We start from the raw sequence: 15,246 nt of genomic DNA, 5'->3' as shown, positions 1-15,246 counted from the left end.
TCCAGAAGTTCAGTGAGGATCTCTGAATGATCCAATGTTGACCTAAATGACTAATGATGATAAATACAATCCACCTGTGTGTAATCAAGTCTCCGTATAAATGCACCTGCACTGTGATAGTCTAAATGCATGCTCTTAAACCGATCACTGCCCCGCACCCGCCCGCCCGACTAGCATCACTACTCTGGACGGTTCTGACTTAGAATATGTGGACAACTATAAATACTTAGGTGTCTGGCTAGACTGTAAACTCTCCTTCCAGACTCACATTAAGCATCTCCAATACAAAGTTAGATCAAGAATCGGCCTCCTTCACTCATGCTGCAAAACATACCCTCTTAAAACTGTCAATCCTACCGATCCTAACTGACTATCCTACCGGCAATGCCATTTACAAATTAGCCTCCAACACTCTCAAAATGGATGCAGTCTATCACAGTGCCATCCGTTTTGTCACCAAAGCCCCATATACCACCCACCACTGCGACCTGTATGCTCTCGTTGGCTGGCCCTCGCTACATATTCATTGCCAAACCCACTGGCTCCAGGTCATATATATGTCTTTGCTAGGTATAGCTCCGCCTTACTTCAGCTCACTGGTCACCATAGCAACACCCACCCATAGCACGCGCTCCAGCAGGTATATTTCACTTGTCATCCCCAAAGCCAACACCTCCTTTGGCCGCCTTTCCTTCCAGTTCTCTGCTGCCAATGACTGGAATGAATTGCAAAAATCACTGAAGTTGGAGACTTATATCTCTCTCTCACTAACTTTAAGCGTCAGCTGTCAGAGCAGTTTACCAATCACTGCAGCTGTACACAGCCCATCTGTAAATAGCCCATCCAACCAACTACCTACCTCATCCCCATATTTGTTTTTGTTTTTCTGCTCTTTTGCACACCAGTATTTCTACTTGCACATCCTCATCTGCACATATTTCACTCCGGTGTAAATTTCTAGATTGTAATTACTTTGCCACTATTGGCCTATTTATTGCCTTACCTCCTTACTTAATTTGCACACAACGTGTACAGATTTTTCTATTGTGTTATTGACTGTACGTTTGTTTATCCCATGTGTAACTCTGTGTTGTTATTTTTGTCGCACTGCTTTGCTTTATCTTGGCCAGGTCGCCGTTGTAAATGAGAACTTGTTCTCAACTGGCCTACCTGGTTAAATAAAGGTGAAATAAAAAATGAAAAAATAAAAATAGGCTATAAAGTTTTGCATATTGTACACATCGAAACACAAGGAATAGTGTTTTTGTCATTTGTTATTGGCTGTTTTTAAGGACACATAAAATGTCCAATATCCCTTGTTTATTGATGGCACTGGCTGCGCCATGTTGGATCTGAATGCATATAGATGTCCATCAAATTTCTCAAATGTCCAGTACATTAAAATCTTCACCGTCATCTTGTCCAGCGCCAAATTTTACTAAAAGGAAACTCTGAAATTGTATATTGTTTTTAATTAAGATTTTAGAATATTCACACGAAAATCTGTCGTCAATTCAATGGAAACCTAGCTATAGACACTGTAAAGTCTCAAGTGCGCTAGTCCAGTGTCACTTTGATTATGCCTGCACATCATGGTTCACCAGCAGCCCCAGAGATCTAAAGAATAAGCTACCAGCCAAACAAGCTTGTAAGAATTGAACTTAAACTCCCATCTCATACTCATCTGGAGGTACAGCATTTTTTAATCTCTATCTCTGTAATATGTCTGTATTTATGTAATTGTATATGTATTTATGTAAAAAAATAGGGACCACGATGGACATAAGTCCCCAACTTTATTGTGCAATCCCCATCCCTTTAAAAAAATCTGTGTATATACATATTGTTTTTTACCGACAAATAAAAATCTAGCAACCAATCAATCAATCCAAACTGCGCAGTGGCCAATTGATGACTGGAAAGAGACATCTGTTTCAAAACACCAAAAAGTGTGACATACTAGACATAGTTTATTTATTGTCGTGTTGGAAACACAAACCATGATATTGAAGTGCCCTAAGTCGGAATGCATTGATTATAGGTAGTGTGGTGTATCGGTACAGAAACCTGTTGGTGGAAGATGACTTACTGACTTTATTGACCCCATGGGTAAATTTTGTTGCAGTGTCATGTACACGTTTAAAGTGCCGTTTAAATACAAAACAAAATTGACAATAGAACTTTCATAAAACACTAGACTGCTGGACTTAATGAGTCGGTAGGAACATTAGCCCGAGCTATTTAGGAGGGATATCACACCTGGCACAAATGATTGTCTAGTTCTGTTTTTCCTGCTGAGTGGTGCCCTATACCTGCGCCCAGAGATGAGTAGTTCAAAGTCCGGGTACAGGGGGTGGCTTGGGTCTAAAATTATTTTGTGAGCCTTGCGGAGGGCCCTGACCTTAAAGTTCTCATCCAGGCCTGTCTGGTTGACTCCAAGTACCTTGCTTCCTGTGGTGATAATCCTTCTCAGCATATTTCTCTGGCTGACAGTGGCATTGCCAAACCAACAAACAACACAAAAAGTTTAAATACTCACAATGAAAGATTCATAAAACAGAGTCAGTATAGTACAGTCTACATTAAAAGATCCCAGCTTTTTGAGAAAGTACAGTCTGCTGGCTGTTTTTGTAGATCAGGTCTGTACATTTACTCCACTGAAGCTTATTGTCCAAGAGGACACCCAGGTATTTGTACTCTACAATCTCTATAGTCTGACCTCTGATAGATGTTGCAGAGGTAGGTGTTGTACACTTCCTGAAGTCTATGCACATCTCCTTGGTCTTGTTGGTATTGAGGACCAAGTGTGATTCCTCACACAACTCTACAAAGTCAATTAGGACCCGGGCCATGATGTTTCTCGTCATCATGCAACAGGCTGATCATGGCAGTGTCATCAGCGAACTTAACGAGGTGTCTGTCAGGATGGGAACTAGGACAACTATTAGTATTTATTATTAATTCATTCCATATACAGTACCAGCCAAAAGTTTGGACACTCATTCAAGGGTTTTTCTATTTTATTACTATTTTCTACATTGTAGAATAATAATGAAGACATCAAAACTATGAAATAAGACATAACCAAAAAAGTGTTAAACAAATAAAAACATATTTCATATTTGAGATTCTTCAAAGTAGCCACCATTTGCCTTGATGACAGCTTTGCACACTCTTGGCATTCTCTCAACCAGCTTCACCTGGAATGCTTTTCCAACAGTCTTGAAGGAGTTCCCACATATGCTGAGCACATGTTGGCTGCTTTTCCAACCCTCTGTGGTCCAACTCATCCCAAAACATCTCAATTGGGTTGAAGTCGGGGGATTGTGGAGGTCAGGTCATCTGATGCAGCACTCCATCCCTCTCCTTCTTGGTCAAATAGCCCTTATGCAGCCTGGATGTATGTTTTGGGTCATTGTCCTGTTGAAAAACAAATGATAGTCCCACTAAGCGCAAACCAGATGGGATGGCGTATCAATACAGAATGATGTGGTAGCCATGCTGGTTAAGTGTGCCTTGAATTCTAAATAAATCACTGACATTGTCACCAGCAAAGCACACCCAACCATCACACTTCCACCTCCATGCTTCACGGTGGAAACCACCAAGATCATCCGTTCACCTACGCTGCATCTCAAAACAACTAAAAATTGGACTCATCAGACCACAGGACAGATTTCCATTGGGGATAATGACCATTGCTTGTGTTTTTTTGGCCCAAGCAAGTCTTCTTATTATCGGTGTCCATTAGTAATGGTTTCTTTGCAGCAATTCAACCACGTAGACCTGATTCATGCAGTCTCCTCTGAACAGTTGATGTGGAGGTGTGTCTGTTACTTGAACTCTGAGACTATCCTCTGCAGCAGAGGTAACTCTGGGTCTTCTTTTCCTGTGGCGGTCCTTATGAGTCAGTTTCATCATAGTGCTTGATGGTTTTTGCGACTGCACTTGACAAAACTTTAAAGGTTCTTGAAATGTTCCGTATTGACTGACCTTAATGTCTTAAAGTAATGATGGACTGTAGTTTCTCTTTGGTTATTTAGCTGTTCTTGCCATAATATGGACTTGGTCTTTTACCAAATTGGGCTATCTTCTGTGTACCATCCCTACCTTGTCACAACACAACTGATTGGCTCAAATGCATTAAGGAAAGAAATTCCACAATTTCACTTTTAACAAGGAACACCTGTTAATTGAAATTCATTCCAGGTGACTAACTCCTGAAGCTGGTTGAGAGAATGCCAAGAGTGTGCAAAGCTGGGCAAAGGGTGGCTACTTTGAAGAATCTCAAATATAGAATATATTTTGATTTGTTTAACACTTTTTGTTGGGTAATACATGATTCCATATGCGTTATTTAATAGTTTTAATGTCTTCACTATTATTCTACAATGTAGATAATAGTAAAATAAAAATATATATATATGGAATGAGTAGGTATGTCCAACTTTGCCTGGTTACTATATTTCATGTAATTATAAATATGGCATCAAAAATGTTGGGAATATGATATCCCCCTAGCTGATCATTGTCTGCAGCCGGCTCTGATTGTAGTTTAATGAAACAGGCAGGGAGACTGAGCTCAGTGAACCCTCACCCTTGTGGCCTGTAGCCTTGCGTGGCATCGACTGTGTCACAAAAGCATGCTGAATTGGCAAAGTTGATATACACATTTAGAAACCCAGGGTCACTACAATAATTGTTATATGTGGTCGTAAACATTATCTTAGTTAATTCTTTGAGGGGGTAGGTTGTTCGATATATTTACAGTACAAGGGGAGGGTCATGTGAAAATATTGTTAACGTTGGGGAGGGGGGTGCATTTGGTTTTTTTAAACACTGAGATGGATCAGCCCCACCCCCCACTGAATTTCAATCTGTCCCTAAAACTATTTTGAAATAATTACAGTGGTCTCAAAACATTCTAAGGACATGTTGGTTGTCTATAATTCCCTCAACGTTTTAAATATCAGAAACAAATACAGTGCCTTGCGAAAGTATTCGGCCCCCTTGAACTTTGCGACCTTTTGCCACATTTCAGGCTTCAAACAAAGATATAAAACTGTATTTTTTTGTGAAGAATCAACAACAAGTGGGACACAATCATGAAGTGGAACGACATTTATTGGATATTTCAAACTTTTTTAACAAATCAAAAACTGAAAAATTGGGCGTGCAAAATTATTCATCCCCTTTACTTTCAGTGCAGCAAACTCTCTCCAGAAGTTCAGTGAGGATCTCTGAATGATCCAATGTTGACCTAAATGACTAATGATGATAAATACAATCCACCTGTGTGTAATCAAGTCTCCGTATAAATGCACCTGCACTGTGATAGTCTCAGAGGTCCGTTAAAAGCGCAGCGAGCATCATGAAGAACAAGGAACACACCAGGCAGGTCCGAGATACTGTTGTGAAGAAGTTTAAAGCCGGATTTGGATACAAAAAGATTTCCCAAGCTTTAAACATCCCAAGAAGCACTGTGCAAGCAATAATATTGAAATGGAAGGAGTATCAGACCACTGCAAATCTATCAAGACCTGGCCGTCCCTCTAAACTTTCAGCTCATACAAGGAGAAGACTGATCAGAGATGCAGCCAAGAGGCCCATGATCACTCTGGATGAACTGCAGAGATCTACAGCTGAGGTGGGAGACTCTGTCCATAGGACAACAATCAGTCGTATATTGCACAAATCTGGACTTTTATGGAAGAGTGGCAAGAAGAAAGCCATTTCTTAAAGATATCCATAAAAAGTGTTGTTTAAAGTTTGCCACAAGCCACCTGGGAGACACACCAAACATGTGGAAGAAGGTGCTCTGGTCAGATGAAACCAAAATTGAACTTTTTGGCAACAATGCAAAACGTTATGTTTGGCGTAAAAGCAACACAGCTGAACACACCATCCCCACTGTCAAACATGGTGGTGGCAGCATCATAGTTTGGGCCTGCTTTTCTTCAGCAGGGACAGGGAAGATGGTTAAAATTGATGGGAAGATGGATGGAGCCAAATACAGGACCATTCTGGAAGAAAATCTGATGGAGCCTGAGACTGGGACGGAGATTTGTCTTCCAACAAGACAATGATCCAAAACATAAAGCAAAATCTACAATGGAATGGTTCAAAAATAAACATATCCAGGTGTTAGAATGGCCAAGTCAAAGTCCAGACCTGAATCCAATCGGGAATCTGTGGAAAGAACTGAAAACTGCTGTTCACAAATGCTCTCCATCCAACCTCACTGAGCTCGAGCTGTTTTGCAAGGAGGAATGGGAAAACATTTCAGTCTCTCGATGTGCAAAACTGATAGAGACATACCCCAAGCGACTTACAGCTGTAATCGCAGCAAAAGGTGGCCCTACAAAGTATTGACTTAAGGGGGCTGAATAATTTTGCACGCCCAATTTTTCAGTTTTTGATTTGTTAAAAAAGTTTGAAATATCCAATAAATGTCGTTCCACTTCATGATTGTGTCCCACTTGTTGTTGATTCTTCACAAAAAAATACAGTTTTATATCTTTATGTTTGAAGCCTGAAATGTGGCAAAAGGTCGCAAAGTTCAAGGGGGCCGAATACTTTCGCAAGGCAATGTACATTTATTTGAAAAAAACTGTTTGACATCTGAGATATAATCAAATAAATATTTGAAAAGGTATTTGTATTCTTTGCATTAATAAGTGTCCGATTTGTCAAATGAATTAGACTATGTTTTATGTCTTGGTTGAATGGCTTTGAATTTCTTTGAATTAAATTATACTTTATACTTCAAATTCTGCTTCCTGTGGGGTGTGGCCAACTCTCTCTCTCTGATGTTGGTGTCAGATTGCAGTCTTTCAGTCTTTGGGAGTACTGAGCCAGAACCCACCCTGTGCCTCTTCTCGCTCTCCCCCTCTCTTTAACTCACTCCCTCGCACTTCCCCCTTCTCCCCTTTTTCTGGTAGGTTGGAGGTGGTGGCAGATTGCAGTCTTTGGGAGAACTGAGACAGAGCTCCATCTTCTCTTCACTGCCTCTTCGGCTCCCATCAACAGATGGCTGCTTCTAATGGTGAAGCATTCAACCTGAAAATACAACCTCTCCATCTCTCTGTATGTCTGTCAGTCTGTCTCTCTTTCTCCACCTCCTCTGTCTCTCTCTCCTCCTTTGCTCGCTTTCTTTCTTATTTCCTAGAATGGACAGTCCTCAGGTGTGCCTAGTGTGTTTATGTGTGTGCGCGTGTGTGTGTGTACGCGCGCCCACCCTGGTGTCCTTGACACTCCAAGGGTCAGCTGAGATGATAATAAACTTTTGAAGGCACTAGCCAATTAGGGGGAGCCACTTACCATCCAGATAGACTGACACATACACACACTTGCAAGAGTGTGCATGCGCAAATGCAAACACACACTTCACTCAGCACCCCGGTTCTCTTCATTAATTAGCAGAGCCATAGTTATGAGGTGACCTCACAATGCTGCCCATCAAGGAGGCGGGGGCACTGTTGTAGACCTCAACCAGTCCTCCCAGGGGAATTGCACGAGAGGTCTTCACAGGTCCAAACAGATGGACCTGGGGCGTTCCTACCGGGATCCGATATGCATAAAACCTGTTTTTATTATATCGAGTCCCCTTCCAAATGGACCTGAGGACAACTAGACCAGTTCCGTACAGACCTGGGCAGATACAGACCCGATCCGAGTGAAGGAAGCAGAAGAAAATATATGTTTTAAGCTACTTTATTAACCAGAGCTGATAAAGGGAGAGGTGCCACACTAGTCAGTGGGGGAGGGGCCGTACTGTGATCGAGTGTAACAGGGAGCAGCAGTGTTGCCATGTTTGCGGTTTTCGAGCTGAATTGGGCCACTTTGAAAACAATGTCGCGGGTGAAAATGCATTGGTTGCGGGTTTTTGGGCTATTTCTAAGTTGCACCGAGGCCGCCATGGCATTTCTCTTAAAATATATATACACTGCTCAAAAACATAAAGGGAACACTTAAACAACACAATGTAACTCCAAGTCAATCACACTTCTGTGAAATAAAACTGTCCACTTAGGAAGCAACACTGATTGACAATAAATTTCACATGCTGTTGTGCAAATGGAATAGACAACAGGTGGAAATTATAGGCAATTAGCAAGACACCCCCAATAAAGGAGTGGTTCTGCAGGTGGGGACCACAGACCACTTCTCAGTTCCTATGCTTCCTGGCTGATGTTTTGGTCACTTTTGAATGCTGGCGGTGCTTTCACTCTAGTGGTAGCATAAGACGGAGTCTACAAGCCACACAAGTGGCTCAGGCAGTGCAGCTCATCCAGGATGACACATCAATGCGAGCTATGGCAAGAAGGTTTGCTGTGTCTGTCAGCGTAGTGTCCAGAGCATGGAGGCGCTACCAGGAGACAGGCCAGTACATCAGGAGACGTGGAGGAGGCCGTAGGAGGGCAACAACCCAGCAGCAGGACAGCTACCTCCGCCTTTGTGCAAGGAGGACCACTGCCAGAGCCCTGCAAAATGACCTCCAGCAGGCCACAAATGTGCATGTGTCTGCTCAAACAGTCAGAAACAGACTCCATGAGGGTGGTATGAGGGCCCGACGTCCACAGGTGGGGGTTGTGCTTACAGCCCAACACCGTGCAGGACGTTTGGCATTTGCCAGAGAACACCAAGATTGGCAATTCGCCACTGGCGCCCTGTGCTCTTCACAGATGAAAGCAGTGAGCTTTCTGAGCACATGTGACAGACGTGACAGAGTCTGGAGATGCCGTGGAGAACGTTCTGCTGCCTGCAACATCCTCCAGCATGACCGGTTTGGCGGTGGGTCAGTCATGGTGTGGGGTGGCATTTCTTTGGGGGGCCGCCAGAGGTAGCCTGACTGCCATTAGGTACCGAGATGAGCTCCTCAGACCCCTTGTGAGACCATATGCTGGTGCGGTTGGCCCTGGGTTCCTCCTAATGCAAGACAATGCTAGACCTCATGTGGCTGGAGTGTGTCAGCAGTTCCTGCAAGAGGAAGGCATTGATGCTATGGACTGGCCCGCTCGTTCCCCAGACCTGAATCCAATTGAGCACATCTGGGACATCATGTCTCACTCCATCCACCAACGCCAAGTTGCACCACAGACTGTCCAGGAGTTGGCGGATGCTTTAGTCCAGGTCTGGGAGGAGATCCCTCCGCCACCTCATCAGGAGCATGCCCAGGCGTTGTAGGGAGGTCATACAGGCACGTGGAGGCCACACACACTACTGACACTCATTTTGACTCGTTTTAAGGACATTACATCAAAGTTGGATCAGCCTGTAGTGTGGTTTTCCACTTTAATTTTGAGACTCCAAATCCAGACCTCCATGGGTTGATAAATTTGATTTCCATTGATCGTTTTTGTGTGATTTTGTTGTCAGCACATTCAACTATGTAAAGAAAAAAGTATTTAATAAGAATATTTCATTCATTCAGATCTAGGATGTGTTATTTTAGAGTTCCCTTTATTTTATTTTGTGTATATTTCACCGTGACCTGCTGCTGACTGTCAGGCAGGCTGTTGCTGAGTGAGGAGGAGAGTTTGTGTGTATGTGTGTGTGTGTGTGTGTGTGTGTTGAGAGAGCACTACAGTTATTGGCTGAGTCCCGTGAGCGAGAGCAGACAGAGCAGCACGCACGTTGTGGCAACTTTTTACCAGTTGTAGGTAGGCTATTTAGATTGTGAAGACACCTATTTCCAACCCTTTTTCCATAAAACATATTAATAAGCTAGAACTGATGCACATCGGTAATAATGCGGACAATGAACTGGAAAACAACTTTGGGCGCACTAGAGCATATTACATAAATACGCTCGGAGGTGGCTTAAACTGCATTTTAATATTGAACTGCTTAAATTAAACGTATCAAGCGAAGTGCTTAATGAGTGCTCAGTTCTTGGGTCTCGAGTAGACATTTGAAACGGAAGTTATGGAACTCCCTCACGTGGTTCTTTGAAACTGACAGACTAAATGTGGAAAATAATACATACATCAAGTTTATTAATTGATATTCCATTGCAGGCTACCATTTGATACAATACATATGTTGAAATGACAATATCACTGGAGTCAATGCAAATCAATTTGTGCCACTTGTGTAGCCTACCTGGAGCTGGAAAAACATAATAAATAGCCTATAACTTCAGTTTGTAGCCTTGTGTTATTATGAACACATTAGATTGACAGTAACAGTAGTCAGATTAGGCTACAGGTAAAATTAATTCTAAAAAATAAACATTGGCTGTTGTTGACAAGCATATTCAGTTCATATACATATTATTAATATTTAATTTAGCGATTTAAATTATGACCACATCCTCAGTAGCCTATTCCAGCGGGCTATTGGGAAACACAAACACTTCTTATTGCGAAATAGCCTCGCTATTCATGTTGAATAAATGAGTCTGTTAATTTGAACTAAGCAAGCTGCTAAATTGTTCTGTTCACATCTAGCCTACATCTTGTCTAGGCTACTGTAGACTATATTAATTGAGATGTAGACCTATCAGGGGCTATAGGCTACCTGCCTTTATCCAAGAAAACGATGGCAAATTTTATTAAAATCATAAACCCAGATTTTTGACAGTAGCCTATGTCTGTTGAAAAGACAAGTCAATCTTGCAAATGGGCAATTTATCACGGTTTGTAGTCTTAACACCTGGCACATAATAACAGCACAATTACCAGAAAAGGGCCTAACATTCGTTTTTTTTAATGTTCATTCAAGTGTTTATTGCTCAGAGTTTGAGGTCCTCTGTCCAACTTTTATCACTCAAACTCTGCTGTCAGATTAATCTATAGTAATGCACATGCACAAAGGGGATTTATTTACAATTATAAACTGGGTGGGTCGAGCCCTGAATGCTGATTGGCTGACAGCCGTATATCAGGCTGCATACCACAGGTATGACAAGCAAAAATATTTGTACTACTCTAATTATGTTGGTAACCAGTTTATAAAGCAATAAGTCACCTCTGGGGTTTGTGGTATGTGGCCAATATACCACGGCTAAGGGCTGTGTCCAGGCACTCCGCGTTGCGTTGTGTGCATAAGAACAACCCTTAGTCGTGGTATATTGGCCATATACCACACCTCCTCAGGCCTTATTGCTTAATTATAAACCTGGTTCGAACCCAGAATGTTGATTGGCTGAAAGCAGTGGTATATCAGACCATATACCACGGATATGACAAAACATTACTTTTACTGTTCTAATTACGTTGGTAATCAGTTTATAATAGCAATAACGGCCCCTGGGGGTTTGTGGTATATGACCAATATACCACGGCTAACAGCTGTATTCAGGCACTCTGCGTTGCGTCGTGCAGAGAACATCCCTTGGCCGTGGTATATTGGCCATATACCATAACCCCTTGTGCCTTATTGCTTAATCATATTAGTCAAGCGAGTTAAATCGACATCCATTGATGGAACATGATCTGGTGAATTTAATAAGGGCAAATTATATTTTCTCTTGCCACATAGTCAAATTCCTTTATTATGTAATGTCATATCTTGCAATAATTATTATTTTGAGGAAACCCGAATTTAGCTTCTAATGTCGTTACAAGTTACTATGATAGTCCTCCTTAATTGGCTTGATTACATTATGGATATGGCAACTCCTCTCTTTAGGTCATTGTAGTCTATCCTTCTCCTTTACCTTTTAATTCCATAATTTTAATTTCACCATCCATTGACTAGATATATCCTAACTTTTGCCACACATGGACGCTCTATGACTGTAGCCTATTGTCGATTTGATAACTTATGATTGGCCAACAACAACAACAACAACAAGCTACATTCGCCACTCTCGTGAAAAGTCAGAGAAGTCTCTCTTTACTGGAGCAGTTGTGTTTGGATCTGTAAGGACTTTCCAGACAAGTCAGTTAAATTACACATACCCGAGACCTGTGACAATTATATCCGATCCGACCCAGACCTGTGACATTATTTACAATTCTGGATCCAGACCCACTCGGGTACAGGTGGATCCGTGAAGACCTCTACCTTGCACTGACAGTGGAGTGCCATGATCCACCAAAGTATAGAACATGGATCATTTCAGAAGTCTGTTGGTTTACTATTTTTTTTTTCATCTTTATTTAACAAGGTAGGCAAGTTGAGAACAAGTTCTCATTTACAAATGCGACCTGGCCAAGATAAAGCAAAGCAGTTCGACACATACAACAACAGAGTTACACATGGAGTAAAACAAACATACAGTCACTAATACAGTAGAAAAACAAGTCTATATACAATGTGAGCAAATGAGGTAAGATAAGGGAGGTAAAGGCAACAAAAAAAGGCCATGGTGGCGAAGTAAATACAATATAGCAAGTAAAACACTGGAATGGTAGATTTGCAGTGGAATAATGTGTCACGAGTCCGACCGAGAGTGGCTCCCCTTCCCGTTCCGGTGGCGCTCGGCGGTCGTCGTCGCCGGCCTATTAGCTGCCACTGATTTTCTTTCCTCCCCCTCCTTGTATGTTTATTGTTAGCACCTGTTAGTTAGTAATTAGTTGGGCTTTATTAGACAGCCGGCCCGCCTGTTTCTTTGTGCGGGATAAATTGTTGTAACCTTTGTGCATTAAGTAGATGGAACGTGTTGTGAGTGTTGTGCGTGCATTAAATAGCACAGTATTGAACTCTCTGTTTCCTGCGTCTGACTCCACACCCACGACACCCAGAGCGTTACAGAATGTGCAAAGTAGAGATAGAAATAATGGGGTGCAAAGGAGCAAAATAAAGAAATACAGTAGGGGGAAAAGTATTTGTTTGGGCTAAATTATAGATGGGCTATGTACAGGTGCAGTAATCTGTGAGCTGCTCTGACAGTTGGTGCTTAAAGCTAGTGAGGGAGATGTGTTTCCAGTTTCAGAGATTTTTGTAGTTCGTTCCAGTCATTGGCAGCAGAGAACTGGAAGGAGAGGCGGCCAAAGGAAGAATTGGGGGTGACCAGAGAGATATATCTACTGGAGCGTGTGCTACAGGTGGGTGCTGCTATGGTGACCAGCGAGCTGAGATAAGGGGGGACTTTACCTAGCAGGGTCTTGTAGATGACCTGGAGCAAGTGGGTTTGGCGAGGAGTATGAAACGAGGGCCAGCCAACGAGAGCGTACAGGTCGCACTGGTGGGTAGCATATGGGGCTTTGGTGACAAAACGGATGGCACTGTGATAGACTGCATCCAATTTATTGAGTAGGGTATTGGAGGCTATTTTGTAAATGACATCGCCGAAGTCGAGGATCGGTAGGATGGTCAGTTTTACATGGGTATGTTTGGCAGCATGAGTAAAGGATGCTTTGTTTGCGAAATAGGAAGCCAATTCTAGATTTAACTTTGGATTAGAGATGTTTGATGTGAGTCTGGAAGGAGAGTTTACAGTCTAAGTCAGAACTGTCCAGAGTAGTGATGTTGGACGGGCAGGCAGGTGCAGGCAGCGATCGGTTGAAGAGCATGCCTTTAGTTTTACTTGTATTTAAGAGCAATCGGAGGCCACGGAAGGAGAGTTGTATGGCATTGAAGCTCGTCTGGAGGGTTGTTAACACAGTGTCCAAAGAAGGGCCAGAAGTATAAAGAATGTTGTCGTCTGCTTAGAGGTGGATCAGAGACTCACCAGCAGCAAGAGCGACATCATTGATGTATACAGAGAAGAGCTTCGGTCCAAGAATTGAACCCTGTGGCACCCCCATAGAGAATGCCAGAGGCCCGGACAACAGGCCCTCCGATTTGACACACTGAACTATATTAGAGAAGTAGTTGGTGAACCAGGCGAGGCAATCATTTGAGAAACCAAAGCTATCGAGTCTGCCGATGAGGATGTGGTGATTGACAGAGTCGAAAGCCTTGGCCAGGTCAATGAATAAGGCTGCACAGTATTGTTTCGTATCAATGGCGGTTAAGATATCGTTTAGGACCTTGAGCGTGGATGAGGTGCACCCATGACCAGCTCTGAAACCAGATTGCATAGCGGAGAAGGTACGGTGGGATTCGAAATGATCGGTAATCTGTTGACTTGGCTTTCGAAGACCTTAGAAATGCAGGGTAGGATAGAAATAGGTCTGTAGCAGTTTGGGTCAAGAATGTCCCCCCTTTGAATATGGGGATGACCGCAGTTGCTTTCCAATCTTTGGGAATCTCAGACGACACGAAAGAGAGTTTGAACAGGCTAGTAATAGGGGTTGCAACAATTTCGGCAGATAATTTTAGAATGAAAGGGTCCAGATTGTCTAGTCCGGCTGATTTGTAGGGGTCCAGATTTTGCAGCTCTTTCAGAACACCAGCTTACTGGATTTGGGTGAAGGAGAAATGGGGAAGGCTTGGGCGAGTTGCTGTGGGGGGTGCAGTGCTGTTAACCAGGGTAGGGGTAGCCAGGTGGAAAGCATGGCCAGCCGTAGAAAAATGCTTATTGAAATTCTCAATTATAGTGGATTTATCGGTGGTAACAGTGTTCCCTATCCTCAGTGCAGTGGGCAGCTGGGAGGAGGTTTTCTTATTCTCCATGGACTTTACAGTGTCCCAGAACTTTTTGGAGTTTGCGTTGCAAGGAAGCAAATTTCTGCTTGAAAAGGCTAGCCTTGGCTTTTCTAACTGCCTGTGAATATTGGTTTCTAGCTTCCCTGAAAAGTTGCATATCATGAGGGCTGTGCTATCTGTTCAGAAGCAATGTAGGCAATGCAAAAGTCAAAAAGTCAACTTGTTACTTTGCAGTCCATGGTGCATGAACTGAAGAACAAACTGGAATTAGATGTTTTTCACTGAAAAGAGGAAGGATTGGTTTAATTCGGCTTAGATTGAGTATCCCTAGACATTTTCTAGCCAGATAAGACCAGTCTTGCTATTCCAGTGATTTGACTGATGGCATGAATGTCATTGGGTTTAAAAATGGAGCTGGGCTGCCCTCTGTTGGAGTGAAGGAAGCCCAACATGAAATACATTCAATATCATCAAAATGTACCTGAAATAATGCATTCCAATCAAATAGACAAGGCAGAGTGACTTGAACACACACATACGTCTCATATAAAAAAAAATTCTGTCCGCATACTGACAGACAGAAGTTACCCGTGCCTCTGCTCCTTAGCTCATCATCTTCCTCTCTACCCCTTTCTTTCTCTCCATCTCCTCTATCAGACACCGCTAGGGGGTGCTGCTATCCTTTCTTTGCCTTGTGTTCTAATGACAGTTTCTATTACAGCCTAACCCTTAAAACGTTAGTCACTTTGTTGTTTTTCATTATAT

The 15,246-nt window shown here is 42.6% G+C and overlaps 1 protein-coding gene across 2 annotated transcripts in view; it reads right to left on the bottom strand.

The window, feature by feature from the left end:
* Window positions 1-15,246, bottom strand: part of LOC110501720 (calcium-dependent secretion activator 2) — a 265,033-nt gene that overhangs the window by 117,048 nt on the left and 132,739 nt on the right. The gene's annotated exons all lie outside the window — the stretch shown is intronic.

Source organism: Oncorhynchus mykiss, chromosome 2 (genome assembly GCF_013265735.2).
Source record: "Oncorhynchus mykiss isolate Arlee chromosome 2, USDA_OmykA_1.1, whole genome shotgun sequence".
In the NCBI taxonomy this organism is placed as follows: Eukaryota; Metazoa; Chordata; class Actinopteri; order Salmoniformes; family Salmonidae; genus Oncorhynchus; species Oncorhynchus mykiss.
Note: the sequence above shows the minus strand (reverse complement) of the source record. Positions and strands in the feature narration are given on the sequence as shown.